Below are 15,332 nucleotides of genomic sequence, written 5' to 3'. Positions count from 1 at the left end.
ACATACTGAGTATCTAAAAACAATGATGCTGAATTAAAAAAAAAGGAAATTATGCTTTAAGTCATTCCTCCAACAAGAGAAGCAGCTAAGCACTCTAGGCTCACATAGATTAGGTTCCATTCCTCCAGGATCAGTCTCTCTTCTTCTACTCTTTGAATTCAGCAGATTACCTGAAGGAAAGTTTGCAGGGGGCAAGGTGGTGGTGGTGTGGGGTAATATCTCTGCGTGTCATCCACAAAAATACTCAATTGTCCACTATGGTCAAGCACTTAACTAAGATCACATGGGACTAAATGGTGGCTAAATTGATCATGTCTCCAGTTAGGTAACAAAATGGTACCATTTGTACTAACCACTGACCACTGTCAGAAAACATCCAGCAGACCTCATCTGGGAAGGGATTTCCTCCCTATGTGTAGTAAGACCTTCTAGATCATTCTAATGTCCTCAGCTAGGAGCATAGGGAGTCCTGGCAGCAACTCACAAGTCTGGTCTAACTATCTATAATCAGGAAAAATGAATTAGATCAATAACGCTAGTCCAGATGGTGACCTATAGTTGGACTGATTAAGCTAGATGTATGGATGGCCCATCTGGGTTGACAGGTGCTGTGTGTATGGACTTTGAGCAAGGCTTAGAATTACCTATGTCTGAGGGATCTGGCCAGCATTCCCATTTCCATGTGGTGATTCCAAGTTGCTTCTTGACACAGTCCTATCTAATACAAATTTCCTTCTCACGATGCTGCACATGGCTGGTCTTTAGATGGGCATTTCCCAACATCAAAGCTTTATAGCTAGGAGGAGTTTTAGATGACATATAGTTGATTAGCTTTTATTTTACAGATAAGGAAATTGAGGCTCAGAGGGCTAAGTGACTTGCCCAAGTGTCACTTGTAGCAAGTTTTTGTGCCTGGTTGACTGGACTTGAACATTACTAGTACATTAGTGACTCTAGCAGAGTGCTACATAGATCGCTGCTTGTTCTGATGCTATGTAACCTTGTCAGTGACTTGAACAAGAACATAACTGGCATGTCTGTCAGATTTTTTTTAGTTAGTCTTAGGTCAAGTGAATACCAAACAGAAAGAACAGAGTGTCTATTAAACTGCCACATTTTCCAGTCCATCTGAATGAATTATAGCATATAAATTTAATGGTGTACTAATGTGCTGAAAAGAAATTATCAAAGGAATTATCTAGGAGAAATCAGGGAAGATTTGTGAGAAGTGAGCAGAACCAAGAGAACATTTTATACAAAGTTGTAAAGACAATCAACTTTGAAAGAATTAACTAACTGATGCAATAAACTGTTCCAGGGGATTTATTGATAAAAACATGGTACCTACATCCTGATAGAGAGGTGATGAACTCATGATGCACACTGAGACTTTTTTCCCATGGTTAATTAAACAATTTCTTTTGTTTGACAGTGAAAAATTGTTACACAAGTGTTTTTCCCCCTTTTCTTTGAAATGGGATTGACAGGAGAAAAAATGGATTTTTATTAATTGAAATTTTTTAAATAAAAGTCATTCCTCTCTCCTTGCATTGTGACTGAAATCTTTTCTAGGGTCTAAAGTTTGGTCAAATGGCTTTTGAGTTGTTTATAAAGTTAGATGCTTGCAGAAATAAAAGTACCTGGCACTTTGGGAAGAAAAAAGAGGGAGATCTTGGGGTACTTTTGAAAGTGGCATTAAAATAGCATTTAAACCATGTCACTTATAGGCCCATAAAGAAGATGAAATTCCTTTAAATCAACTGTGTTATCACCTCACACCTAGCAGATTGACTAACATGACAGCAAAGGAAAGTAATGAATGCTGGAGGGGATGTGGCAAAGTAGGGACACTAATTCATTGCTGGTGGAGTTGTGAACTGATCCAACCATTCTGGAGGGCAATTTGGAATTATGCCCAAAGGGTGATAAAAGACTTTCTGCCCTTTGACCCAGCCATAACACTGCTGGGTCTGTACCCCAAAGAGATAATGGAGAAAAAGACTTGTACAAGAATATTCATAGCTGCACTTTGTGGTGGCCCAAAATTGGAAAATGGGGGGGATGCCCTTCAATTGGAGAATGGCTGAACCAATTGTGGTATATGTTGGCGATGGAATACTATTGTGCAAAAAGGAATAATAAAGTGGAGGAATTCCATGGAGACTGGAACAACCTCCAGGAAGTGATGCAGAGCGAAAGGAGCAGAACCAGGAGAACATTGTACACAGAGACGGATACACTGTGGTACAATCAAACGTAATGGACTTCTCCATTAGGGTCATTGCAATGTCCCTGAACAATCTGCAGGGATCTAGGAGAAAAAACACTATCCATAAGCAGAAGACAAACTGTGGGAGTAAAAACACCGAGGAAAAGCAACTGCTTGACTACAGGGGTTGAGGGGACGTGTCTGAGGAGAGACTCTAAATGAACACTCTAATGCAAATACCAACAACATGGCAATGGGTTCGGATCAAGGACACATGTGATACCCAATGGAATCGCGTGTTGGCTAGGGGAGAGGTGGGGGGGCGGATGATCTTTGTCTCCAATGAATAATGTTTGGAAATGACCAAATAAAATAATGTTAAAAAAATAAATCAGCTGTGTTTCTCTGAAATAGCAGGCAGTAATCCCATATGTTTTCCAGATTCCTGTAGTTCTTCATCTGCTCTCCTCCATTCACTCAAAAAACTACAAGGATGCTTGCCCAGAGGAGATATTTCTCTTACCTTCTGGTATACAGGCAGTTGAGTGTTGGCTGAAACAATCTGGTAGCTTAAATTCTTCTAGATTTGGGATCTTAGCTGATATTTCTAAGGCCCCCAGGATCTTCCCTCCCACGTTTACTTAGGGGAGCAGCACAGAGGCATGGGTATCTGCCTAACAACTCCTCAAGCTTCTGTGACATCACAGTAGCTTATCTTTTGCACAGTACAAAGTAGCTTATATAGTGTTACACTTGGACAAAGGGTTGTCACCAGTTCTGAATCTGGCTGTGATCCCAAAGCAGCGTGTATGTGAAGGTCAGATCTAAAGATTTTACCTTTAGCGTGTTTAAAAAAATCTGGACCAAAGCAGCAAACTTTGTCTAAACAAGTAATCCTTATAGAGCTAAATCCATAGGGAATGGGATTTAAATTCAGAGCCAAACTGAGAATAAAGGTTCTTTCTTTCTTTCTCTTGAGAGCCAACCTTTGAGTGTGAAAGACTTGCCTCCTTACACTTAATGACAGTTTGACACCAGCAAACTCAACTAACCTTGAAATACTGGTGGGGAGGGTAGAGGAGAGGGGAAACTCTTGAAGACTGAATTGTAGAGAAGGCCAAGTTGTGCACCAAAGAGGTAATTTTCTCAACAGGAATTCCCCATGACAATGAAGTCACAGGTATTGGAAAGAAGAAAGATAGAAAGGAAGGAAGGAAAAGAAAGAGGGAGGGAAAGAAGAAATATAGCTAACTGTCAAAGCATTTGGCAATACCACTAAATTCACTGAATTAGAGAGTAGGAAGGAACCTCAGCAATCATCTGTTTTCACCTATAGCTGAAAGGATCCCACAGTATAACCCCAATCAGAGGAGAAACCTCTCAGTCAGCACATTGTACTTTGGAAGAACACTGGTGGTTAGAAGATTTTCCTGATATCAACTCCGACTTATCCTCATGGCAATTTTTCCCTATTGCTGCTGTTTTTGTCTTGTGGGACCAACCAAAACAATTATAATCATGTAAGCTATATAACAGCCCTTGAAATACATCTATAATTAGAATCCATTCATCCCTGAGTTCCCCCGAGTCTCTCTTCTCAGGGATAAACATGTGTACTTCCTTTAATGAAACATATGGCAGGATCTGAGTCCTTTCTCCATTCTGGTTACCCTCCTCTGCGCACTCTCTAGCTTTTCTTTCTTAAGTTGGGGCCATCAGAACTGAGTGTGATATTTTCAATGAGTTAGTGAAGGCAAAACCCAGTGGGATCATCTTCTCCATATTCCAGGAACCTGTGCTTACTGGAGCTTAAGATTACATTAGTTTATGTAGCTGTGTCAGAACCATAAGTCATATTGAGCTCTCAATCCATTAAAACCTCCAGATTTTTGTTCAGAACTATTGTCCAAGTCCCTTCCATCTTTCACTTGTATGTTCAATTTTTCTACCCTAGTGAAAGGCTTTTGGATTTTTCCCTATTGAGTTTCATCTTACTGGATTCAGCCCAGTGCTCCAGTTTTCCAAATCATTGTGGATTCTGGCTGTCATACACAAGCTAGCCCCTTAGTTTAGCATTGTCTGCAAATTTGGTGAGCATGCCACCTAGGCCTTCATTTAAGGCACAGGGAAAATGTTGAGCATCATGAGGCCAAGCTCAGATCACTTTATTGCTTTGTACTCCACTGGAGAACTTTGGTCATGTTCACATTGAACTGTTAACCAGTCTTAGTCTGACCATAAAAACAAGTCTGAATCCCTTTAATTCTTCCAGTCTTGTTCACATGTCTCTTCATGAGAATAGTCTCATCAAAAGCTTTTCTAAATTCTCGGTAAACTCTGTCCCCAGCAACACCACCCCTCATTTGTTAGTTTTGTTCAGTTGTTTTTCAGTTGTGTCTGTCTCTTTGTGACCCCATTTGTGGTTTTCTTGACAATGATCCTAGGGTGGTATGCCATTTTTTTCCAGCTCATTTTATAGATAAGGAAACTGATGTAAACAGGGTTATGTGACTTGCCCAGTGCCACACAGCTATAGTAAGTAGCTGAGGCCGGATTTGAATTCAGGAAGATGAATCTGATTCTGGGCCTGTCCCTCTATCCACTGTACCACTTAGCAATCCTGTTCCTAAAGCAGGTTAAGGAAACGGGGGATTTAGGACCAGGAGGAGAAAAGACTTTAAGGGATGAGGGATCTGATAGTTGTGGCTTAGACTGGGGATAAACTGAAGAAATCTCATTCTAACTCTGCATTTTTGCAATTTCCCATTACTTCTTGTTCTAACATTTGGAGCCAAACCAAGACAGGATGGGCTGCTTGGGAGACAGGCCTTTTTATTGTGAAATTTCAATCAAAAACTCTCAGCACATTTCGGATGATTATCAGTCTCCATTACTGGCTGGTGAGAGCCTTTCCAACTCGGCAACTCTTAGGTAGCTTTACAGTCTTATATCCTGCTGCCGCTTCTTCATCGTAAAACCACGAATGAAATTCAGAATCAGTCTTAAGGTTTACAAATGATCCCCAAATAACTTCCATTCTACCTATACCCAATGGTCTGTCTCCGCTGACATGAGGGCTGAGCAAAGCAAGTGCGGGAGCTGTGCTTCCTGAGGAAAAGCCAATGGACTGCAGCTCTGGTTGAGGCTCCTGAGGTGCTGATTGGAATGGTTACAGAGTTTAACCCAAAGCCTGCTTAACTCACTGCTCAACTTGTGGAACTTATTCAAAGCCCATTTGGTTTACTCTCCCTTTCTTGTCAGTTGATTCTAGTCTATACGGCACATGTTCATTGTTGTGGGTCAGGTTTTTTCTTTATTTCCTACCCCCAGATCAATTAGCCCAACTCTTAAGAGTTGAAAGGGAATTCAGCAAGCTAGGTCAGCTCTCTTATTCCACTGGACTGTGCGTGCTGCCTCATGGAAGTGAAGGCAAGTGAAGGCAAGAGCAAAAGTGGTCTCCCCAAGGTCATCCGGGCAAGAATTCAAACTTGGTTCCTTTGACTATAAATCCAATGAGCAAATGTATGCCTCACAGTTAAAACCAAAATGCCATCTACTGACTTCAGTGGGCATTTGCCATTTGTGACTACTAGCCTTCTATGTAAGATATTTGTCACTCTGCCTAGAGATTCTTTGTTTTTCTGTTTGTTTGTTCGTTTGTTTGAAACCCTTCCCTTCCCTCTTGGAATCAATACTGTGTATTGGCTCTAAGACAGAAGAGCAGTAAGGGCTAGGCAATGGGGGTCAAGTGACTTGCCCAGGGTCACACAGCTAGGAAGTGTCTGAAGCCAGATTTGAACCTAGAACCTCCCATCTCTAGATCTGGCTATCAATCCACTGAGCTACCCAGCTGCCCCCTAGAAAATCTTTGTAAGCTTGCATGACTTTCTGGAGGAGAAAACTTGCCCTTATTTTCCTTTCCCATCCTCCTCTTTTCTCTCCTTCCCAGTAAAAAACTGTTTGGTCTAGTTTTATTGTCTATGACCAAGTTTTGCTCAATCATCAGCCTTGGGCTCATGTTGTGACCCTTTCTTAGAAAGTCCTGTCTTCTGTCTACTTCACACTCATCCTTTAAGAGTTAGCCAAAACATATAATATCAAAAAGTGTTTTTATTTGACTATTGCAAGGGTTGGTGGTGGCAGGAGGGAAGGAATAAAGATTTTTGTGTATTGAAAAATAAAATTTAATTAAAAAAAACATTAGCGGGGGCAGCTGGGTAGCTCAGTGGATTGAGAACCAGGCCTAGAGACGGGAGGTCCTAAGTTCAAATCTGGCCTCAGCCACTTCCTAGCTGTGTGACCCTGGGCAAGTCACTTGACCCCCATTGCCTAGCCCTTACCACTCTTCTGCCTTGGAGCCAATATACAATATTGACTCCAAGACGGAAGGTAAGGGTTTAAAAAAAAAAAAAAACATTAGCTCATTTCCCATCTTTCCTGAGAAGTTTTCTTTGATGCTAACCCAAAGTGACCTCTGGCACCATGGACTCTTATCCCAACTTCCCATAGCACTTATTGTTTTACTATGTCTGTGTATAACACACAGGCTCTCCTATAACTTCATCTTTTGCCACTCCAAAGTGATTGTAAATTTCCCAAGTATGGCAGGTACCATCTCTTCCTCTGCCTCCACTACAGATCTTCAAAGACATGTCATAAGCATTCAAACATTGCATTATTGGCTCATGGCAGCTGTTTTCTCTCTTGTTGGTTTAGGTTGCTCACTTAGTGGAGACATGTCATCTGGCAACCTCTACTGCTTGTCCTGTGAGAGTACTGTCATTCACTTGGCTGTGATGACTCCTAGAGATATGGGTGATATCATTCCAAGGGAGTGATCCTGCATCATTTTTTTTGAACTGGTCAAAGAGGATGTTCTATTGGGTAGAGAGAGTGGCCTGTCCTTACAGAGCATGGACCCAACTGGCAAGAATATAGGAGAGAAAAATGATTCAAAGACAGTAAGGCTATCCTTATACACTGAATCAAGCAGCATCTTTTGGACTACCAGAGATTTTAATAAGACTGGAATGATGAGCCAGGCCCTTGGAATGAGATGGAAGTATTCTACAACCTAGGTAATTTATTGTTTTAGATCCAGATCTATGATTTCATTAGCACAGGGAATTCTTACACTGATGTGATCTGTCATAGAAGAGGTGAAAAGCATGTGTACTCATGCCGATCAATAACTCATTATCTTAGAGTTGCATGGGATCCTAACTCATGAAATAAGGCTCCTAGAATCTTAAAAGACAATAATCCCCTTACATCTAAATAATTGAGCAACTGAATCAAAACAGAGTTCCTTAAAAATAGTCTTAACTGAAACTAAACTTAACCATTTGACATTTTGGCCCACTCATGATTCCTAAAAAAAAAAAGGAAATGTGATTGAAATGCCCATTGCAACCATTTTGGAAGCCATTGTTAACTAGGTACTTGAACTACTCTACCCAAAAAGAAAGAAGCTCATTTGTTTCAGCAGCTTCTTCCTATTGACACAGCTTGCTTCAGTTGTTCCTGAAGTAATGCCTCCCTGCCTTGCATGCACAGTCATCCTAACTCACAAGTTGCCACATCTTTGTTGAGTGTTTTATGAACTGTAACTCCTCTGCCAGAAAATAACTAACAGGTTGTGAGGTCTTAGATTGGTCAAGCAAAGGATGCTTGGGAGTAAGAGTGTTGTCATTTCTTAGGAAGAAGCTATAAATCTCACCACTGGTATTGTGAATTGTCAGATGAAAGTAATTAACAGAAAAACTTAATCTTACCTACAGTCACTGGCCTCATTCCCCCTTCCAACTCCCAGGAAAGCTGAATGGGTAAATTTAGCTTGAGTAAAGAACAGCCGATTGGCCTACCTGCCTCCTTACGCACCATAACTATTCTGACCTCTGGCTCCTCTCCAATTACAAGTTCTGAGTCTTCAGAAAGACAGATCTCCTACTATTGCCATACTGGGTACCAGTGAACCAGAATGTTCTTCTGTGGTAGAACAGGAGGACCATGGTGCCCTTTTTTGGCTGGAGGAGAACATTACCTATTATTATATGGAGTTTTATTAAGTTCACTCTGTCTCATTAAGATCAGAAGTTCTATGTTAAAGGAAGTTTTATTAATATCACTCAGTTGCTTTAAGAAGCAGAAGATATAGCTCTCATCCTCCATCAATTTAAAAGACCAATTAGAGGCAGAGTCAAGATGGCAGCCTAGAAGGAGCAGAAGTTCAGATCTCTGAATACCCTTCCTAACCAATCACAAACTGAATGCTCCTAGGGGACTGAAAAACAAACTTAACAACAAGACAGAGCCAAGGAACTCTCCTGCTGGACTTAATTCAAAAGGTATGCCCCCCCCAAAAAGCCGGAATCCAAGAACACTCAGGTTTAAGGGGAAGACAGAAGGAAGGTCCCAGGACCCATCCCCTCTCCCACCCAGAGCACTGAGACTCCAGCAGCAGTGGGAACTTCTGGGTGGGCAAAGATGATGGTCTGGAGGGTGTACCTTGCAAGCAAAGCTGTGCCAAGTTCAGAGCATCCAACACAGATGGAGGGAAGGAGCTAGAGAGGGAGCATAGACCTGGCACCTGGCTAGAGCTGTGGAGATCCTCCATATTTGCTCCAGCCTTCCAGGAACTTTTGGACTCAGAACACACCCAACCCAACTAAGCTGAACTTAATCCCATCAAAAGTCTCCAGAACTCAGGGAAGCCCAGGCTCCACACCCATCCTCATTGACTACTGGACTTTAATCTAATCAAAAGCCTCCAGAGGACAGGGAAGCTCAAACCCCAACAAACCTCCACCAGAGACTACACCGAGAGATCTCCTGTTAAAACTCCCAAGAGGGGAGACTGACAGAAGCCCCCAAAACCAAAAAAATGAGAGGAGCAAGAGCACAGACAAATACAGGGAGTAAAGAAGGGGTGAATTTGAGCAAACAACAGAAAAAGAAGAAAGAAACAATAGACAGTTTCTACTCAGCAAATTGAACAGAGGGGGAGAGATCAGCAAACGATAAATCAGAAATCCCAGCGAGTTGGATACAGGCTGTGGAAGAACACAATTAAGAGAGGTTGAAGACAATTGGGAGAAGATCTTAAAAGTTAAGATAAGTCATCTGGAAACAGAGGCACTTGAACTAAAACGAGAAAATAGTGTCTTGAAAGCCAAAATCAACCAGATGGAAAATGAGGCAAAGGAGATGAAAGATGAGGTAAAGAGGATGAAAGATGACCTTCAAAGAAAATCAGACCAGAAGGAAAAGGATGACCAAAAAGCCAGGGATGAAATCCAGTCTTTAAGAACCAGAATACAACAACTGGAATTAAGTGACCTCACAAGGCAGCAGGACACTATAGAACAAAACAAAAAGAATGAAAAAATTGAGGAAAATATGAAGCATCTCATTCACAAAACAGAAGATTTAGAAAATCGTTCAAGGAGAGATAATTTAAGAATCATTGGTCTACCAGAAGACCATGACAAAAAAAAAAGCCTGGACATAATACTACAGGAAATTATTCAGGAAAACTGCCCCGATATCCTAGAACAAGAGGGGAAAGTGGAGATTGAAAGAATCCACAGATCACCTCCTGTATTTAACCCCCAACTGACAACACCCAGGAATGTTATAGCCAAATTCAAAAACTATCAGACCAAAAAAGATATTACAAGCTGCCAAGAAGAAGCCATTCAGATAACATGGAACTACAGTGAGGATAACGCAGGATCTGGCTGCATCCACACTGAAGGACCAAAAGGCATAGAATATGATATTCCAGAAAGCAAGGGAACTAGGTCTACAACTAAGAATCAAATACCCATCAAAACTGACTATATTCTTACAGGGGAAAGTATGGTCATTCAACACAATAGAAGAATTCCAAGCATGCATAAAGAAAAGACCAGACCTAAACAGAAAATTTGATGTCCAAGCACAGAACTCAAGAGAATCATCAAAAGGTAATTAAAAAAGAGGGGGAAAAGAAAAACAAAAGAAAACAAAACAACAAAAATTTTTTAAAAGACCAATTATAAAAGGGAAAAAAAATTCAATTAAGAGGATCCTTCTCTCTGGCTTCGGAGAGATCAGGGTGGCGTCAGTGACTCTATATCAAGAGGATCTGACAGTTACTTTTGACAGTTTGTTTCTAGATACTGGGTTGGAGAAGTTAAAGACTTTTAATTAAGTTCATCAATTAGTTAAGATAGAGAATTTAATATGTTAGACAGGGTAGGCCCAGATAGGCCTGCTTTACTGGGAAAGAAGATTCTGCCAAGAACAGCAGTTAGAAGTAGGGTTCTTAATGATCAAATAAAATATATTAAAAAAAAAGAAAGAAGTAGGGTTCTTTAGAGATTTTAGTGTAGGATTTGGGTTTTAAGATTTAGTATAGGATTAAGAGACATACTATCCTATTTCCTATCTCTACTTCTCTTCCAAATTAATAAGGATGCTGGTTTACCAAAACAGCTCTCCGCAACTTTCATCGACCTCCACCAATAATATTTACCCCATAACAGCTTTTTATTAGCCATCACACTACGGAATAGAATTGTCCTGATGACCAGTCACAAGGTAATAGGTGAATCTTACTTGACTTTCTCTTATGATTCAGGAGATCCTGCTTTCTAGGGCACTTGGACCAGCAGTGCTATGGTCTCCAAAGATACTCTCTCTCCAACAAGTAGGAAGCAAACAGAAGATCCCACGAGATTTTTTATAAAATAATCTTCTTAACCTCCTCCGAATCTGAATAACTCAAATGAAAATAGGTGCTTGCCTCTTTAAACTGTTCATACACCAAAGAAACTCAAATTACCGTCTGAAAGTTATGATACTTAGACACGAGGGTATAGTAGAGTCGGCTCAAACTAATGCTGAAGGGCTGATTGTTAAAGTTTTAGTGTGACCATTTGTACCATAAAAATGGACAAATGCTATAAATCAGGGGTTGATTTATTGTTATTGCTCAGACTTGAATGGAGAAGATGTTAATAATGAAGATTAAATGCAAAATCATGTCCTGAATGCATTTCCTCCATCCTTGGTCTTCTGCTAAACTTTTACCAGTTTATCAGAGCCTAGAATTTATCCCTAAGGTATCAAACACTATAGGTCCTTAATAAATTTTGTTGTTTGAATAAAAAAAAATATTCTGTACTCTTAAGTAATTTACATTTTTTAAAAAATCCTTTACCTTCTGTCTTAGAATTGATACTGTGCATTGGCTCTAAGGCAGAAGAACAGTAAGGACTAGTCAATTAAGGTCGAGTGATTTGCCCAGGATCGCCCATCTAAGAAGTATCTGAGGTTAGATTCAAACCCAGGACCTCCCTGTCTGCAGACCTGACTTTCTATCCACTGAGCCATCTACCTGCCCTAAGAGGTTTACATTCTAATAGATTCAGAATAAATAAAATCATGAGTAGAGTTTGTTTTTTTTAGCTTTTTTTCCCTAAAAGATCCTGGTATTAGTTATCCTATTACCCTTAATATTACAAAGAAGGCTGAATCAGCCCATTCTTTGATACTGTGCTAGCTTGGTAGGCAATGTCAGGCAGCTAGAGGGTGCCATAATGCCCCAGCCTTAGATCAGGTAGATTTATAAGCTCAAGACCCACCTCAGACACTTTGTAGCTGTGTGACTCAGGACAACTCTCTTTTGCTCTCTGCCTCAGTTCTCTCATCTGTAAAATGATGATATTAATAGCACCTACCTCCTGGGTTTGGTGTGAGGAACAGTGAGACAATATTTGTAAAACACTTAGCAAATCTTAAGGCACTCTTCACAAATGCTGCCTTTTGTTCCTTAAAGGAATGTTCATGAGTGCAGTGTATGTGGGGAAGAGGGGAGGAACAGGTGTATTTTCCCTGACTCTTCCCTATTTTCATTTTCTCAATTCAACAGCAAACATTCTTAGAGAGTGGTAACTGGCAATCTTAGCCTTGACGTAGATGCCAGTAAGAAATAATAGTTCTTTAAAAAAAATGGGACTTGAAAATGAATTACATTTCAATTTTTTTAAATCCAAAAGGGTTTGGACAAATACCCAAACACTTCCTGTATTAAGTCTATGACTCAAAAAATCCTGAGGTAAATCCTTAAGTAAATACACCTGGCATTCTTCAATGTGACTATTGCCAGCAGCCCTGTTGGGTGTGTTCAGCCCAGGTTGGAAAAAGGTCTAGAATTTTTTTTCCTTTTTAAGTAATTATTACAGTAGTCTTTGTTGTCATTAGGGAAGTAAGAAGTTATTTGTTCCATAGGCACTCGCTAAATGCACTATTTTACTGAATTTTGTTACTAGAGCTTAGCAGAAAACCTAGCACAAAGCATGTGCATATTCAATACTTTGGTAGATTGCACAAACCCTGACTTACTGATACACAACTTTGTATAGTCAACAGACCTAGAGAGCAGATAGAGCATGACACTGGTCCTCAGCCCCATCCCCACCCCTAACACCTTGGTTTCACCAATTGTCTTTTCTCCCTTGCCTTGATGAGAGGGAATATATTTCATGAGTTTACCTTGGTGATTGGGAGAAGGAAGGTGGGGATGGTTCAGATAAAGAAAACTGTTCCCAGTTCTCCAGTAATCTTATTATATATCTCTCATAAGTTGTGCCAGGCTCTTGGATTATGTCTAACAAATATCTGGCATGCCTTATCAAAATGACATTTTGGATTTCATAATCAACTCTTCTAATTGAGAAATCTAGTATCTCTCAGTAGATTATGAAATTCAGTGTTGTATTATTTTACAACAGACTATTTGTGTGCTTTTAGAGCAGATGCTTTAAATGTAAAAGTCTATGCTTGCTTCACCTGCTGCCAAGCATCCATTTCTTAGGATAAGTTTAGAAGCATTGGAAGGGGATTCCTAGAGGCTGTCTAGTGCAACGTACTCATTTTACAGATGAAGAACTGAGGACCAGAGATGTTAAGAGATGTTCCTAGAGTTACATAGTAAGTGTCAGAGTTGAGATTTGAACCAAGACTTCCTGACTTTAGGTCTATGCCATTTCTCTTGTAGTGATTTTTCCCTTGTATACATCTTGGTTTTACAATGGACCATAGCCAAAGGTTAAAACCAAGGCTGACAACTGATGCCTGTCTTAACGTGCTAGACGTAATCGTATTCAAGCCACGATACCAGCATTTAGCTTTTTGGATTGCCATGTTTACACTGGGAAATTGGAATGAGGACCTGCTAGTTCTACTGATAAAGAATCTACATTTTGAGAGTAACTTGCTTGTCATTTTCTCATTTGGGGAACATAAAAGCATAAGAACTTGAAAGGACAGTGACCTCTTCAAGAATGGAGCATTACAGCAACTTGATCAATTGCATGCTGCCCCTACATTATTCATTTCTATTTTAATTTTTGTTTTTTTTTTCCTGTTTCCATGATTTATTTTCTTCCCCTCTCCCCTCCCAGAACCAACAAACAATTCCACTGGGTTATAAAAATGTCATCATTTTTTCCTCTGGATGTGGATAGTATTCTTTCTCATAGATCCCCTCTGGTTGTTCAGGGTCACTGCATTGCCACTAATGGAGAAGTCCATTACATTCGATTGTACCACAGTGTATCAGTCTCTGTGTACAATGTTTTCCTGGTTCTGCTCCTTCCACTCCATATCAGTTCATGGAGGTTCTAATTTCTATTTTTGAATAAAATTTTATTATTATTAATTTTATTTAAATATTTTGGTTTTATGTTGCCAAAAATTCTCTTAGTATGCTTCCTCTTCTCTCCCATTGAATTATTCCATATAACAAAAAGTTTTTTTTTAAAGCATGAAGAGAATTTTTAAAATCAGCAAAACTGAGCAACACATTGGAAAGAGTGAAATGACATGCAAGTTCCATACTAGGGATCGCCCACTTCTACAGAGGAATGGGGTAGGGGTGTCTTCTCATATCCCTTCTTTGGGGGATACTATCTGTATTTTCAAAGGACTCATCTTGTTATGTGGTATCTCTCTAACTGAATGATATTTTCAGTAGGACTCCCCCAAGTTTTTGGTTTCTTTCTGTCCAGGGGGTCTTCTGGTATCTGAATAGTAATAATTGCTTTGGGGAGAGACCATTGTGATGGCATAACAACAGTGTCCAGATGAGTCTCCTGAGTACAGGTACTGGAAAGCAACTGGGGATCTATTGTATCCCCAAGAGCTGGTGGAGTTTTGGTCACTGAAAATTCTCTGATCAAGGAGATAATTAGGGATGTGGTAAGGCCATTCAGTGGGATAAAAGGGTGAGGGTTGACATTATTTAGAAGTTTCAAAGCCCTAGGAATTAGAAGTCATAAAATACTTGTGAAATCCATGTAAAATATCGGAGTTCAAGAATTTTGTTGTTGTTTGTTTCAGTTGTATGATTCCTTGTGACCCCATTTGGGATTTTCTTGGCAAAGCTACTGGACTGCTTTGCTATTTTCTTCTCTAGCTCATTTTACAAATGTGGAGCTGAGGCTATAATGTTAAGTGACTTGCCCAGGGTCACAGAGCTAAATGTCTGAGACCAGACTCAAACTCAGGAAGACTCATCTTCCTGACTCCAGGTTCTGCATTCTATCCACTATGCCAAAGTTTCTTCATTAAACTATTTCCAGTGTATGTCTACAAGTTGGGTAGAATGTGAGCCCTTTGAAGGCAGCTGGGTGGCTCAGTAGTTTGAGAGCCAGGTGCAGAAATGGGAGGTCCTGAGTTCAATTCTGACCTCAGACACTTCCTAGCTGTATGATCCTGGGCAAGTCACTTAACCCCCATTGCCTAGCCCTTACTGCTCTTCTGCCTTAGAACCAATACATTCTAAGACAGAAGGTAAGGGTTTAGGGGGAAAAATACTGTGAACCCTAAGGTATGCATGGGAACATAGCCTCCGGAATGAAAGAGGTCATAGAGATCCCATCCTGATGTGTCAGAGAAAGAAAGCCTGGAAATCAGAAGTAATTTGTTCAAAATTGTTAGAGTCAAGATTCACATCCCCATCCTCTGATGCCAGATGTGAAGGATTACATCCCACCCAAATTACTCACTGTATAATAGTATCACTGCCACTTACCATCTATGATAGTGGTAGATACTAAAGTCCCTTCAAACCAGA

The 15,332-nt window shown here is 40.2% G+C and overlaps 1 long non-coding RNA gene across 1 annotated transcript; it reads left to right on the top strand.

Moving 5' to 3' along the window:
* The first annotated feature begins 2,937 nt into the window (after positions 1–2,937).
* Positions 2,938–13,868, top strand: LOC103105233 (uncharacterized). The gene is made up of 4 exons (XR_001622732.2): positions 2,938–3,026; positions 6,926–7,287; positions 10,062–10,176; positions 10,833–13,868. It is a non-coding gene; the product is annotated as an uncharacterized LOC103105233 (long non-coding RNA).
* The last annotated feature ends 1,464 nt before the right edge of the window (positions 13,869–15,332 follow it).

The sequence above is a fragment of the Monodelphis domestica genome, chromosome 6 (assembly GCF_027887165.1).
Source record: "Monodelphis domestica isolate mMonDom1 chromosome 6, mMonDom1.pri, whole genome shotgun sequence".
Lineage (NCBI taxonomy): Eukaryota > Metazoa > Chordata > Mammalia > Didelphimorphia > Didelphidae > Monodelphis > Monodelphis domestica.
The sequence above is the reverse complement of the archived record's forward strand: the minus strand, read 5'-3'. Positions and strand labels throughout refer to the sequence as shown.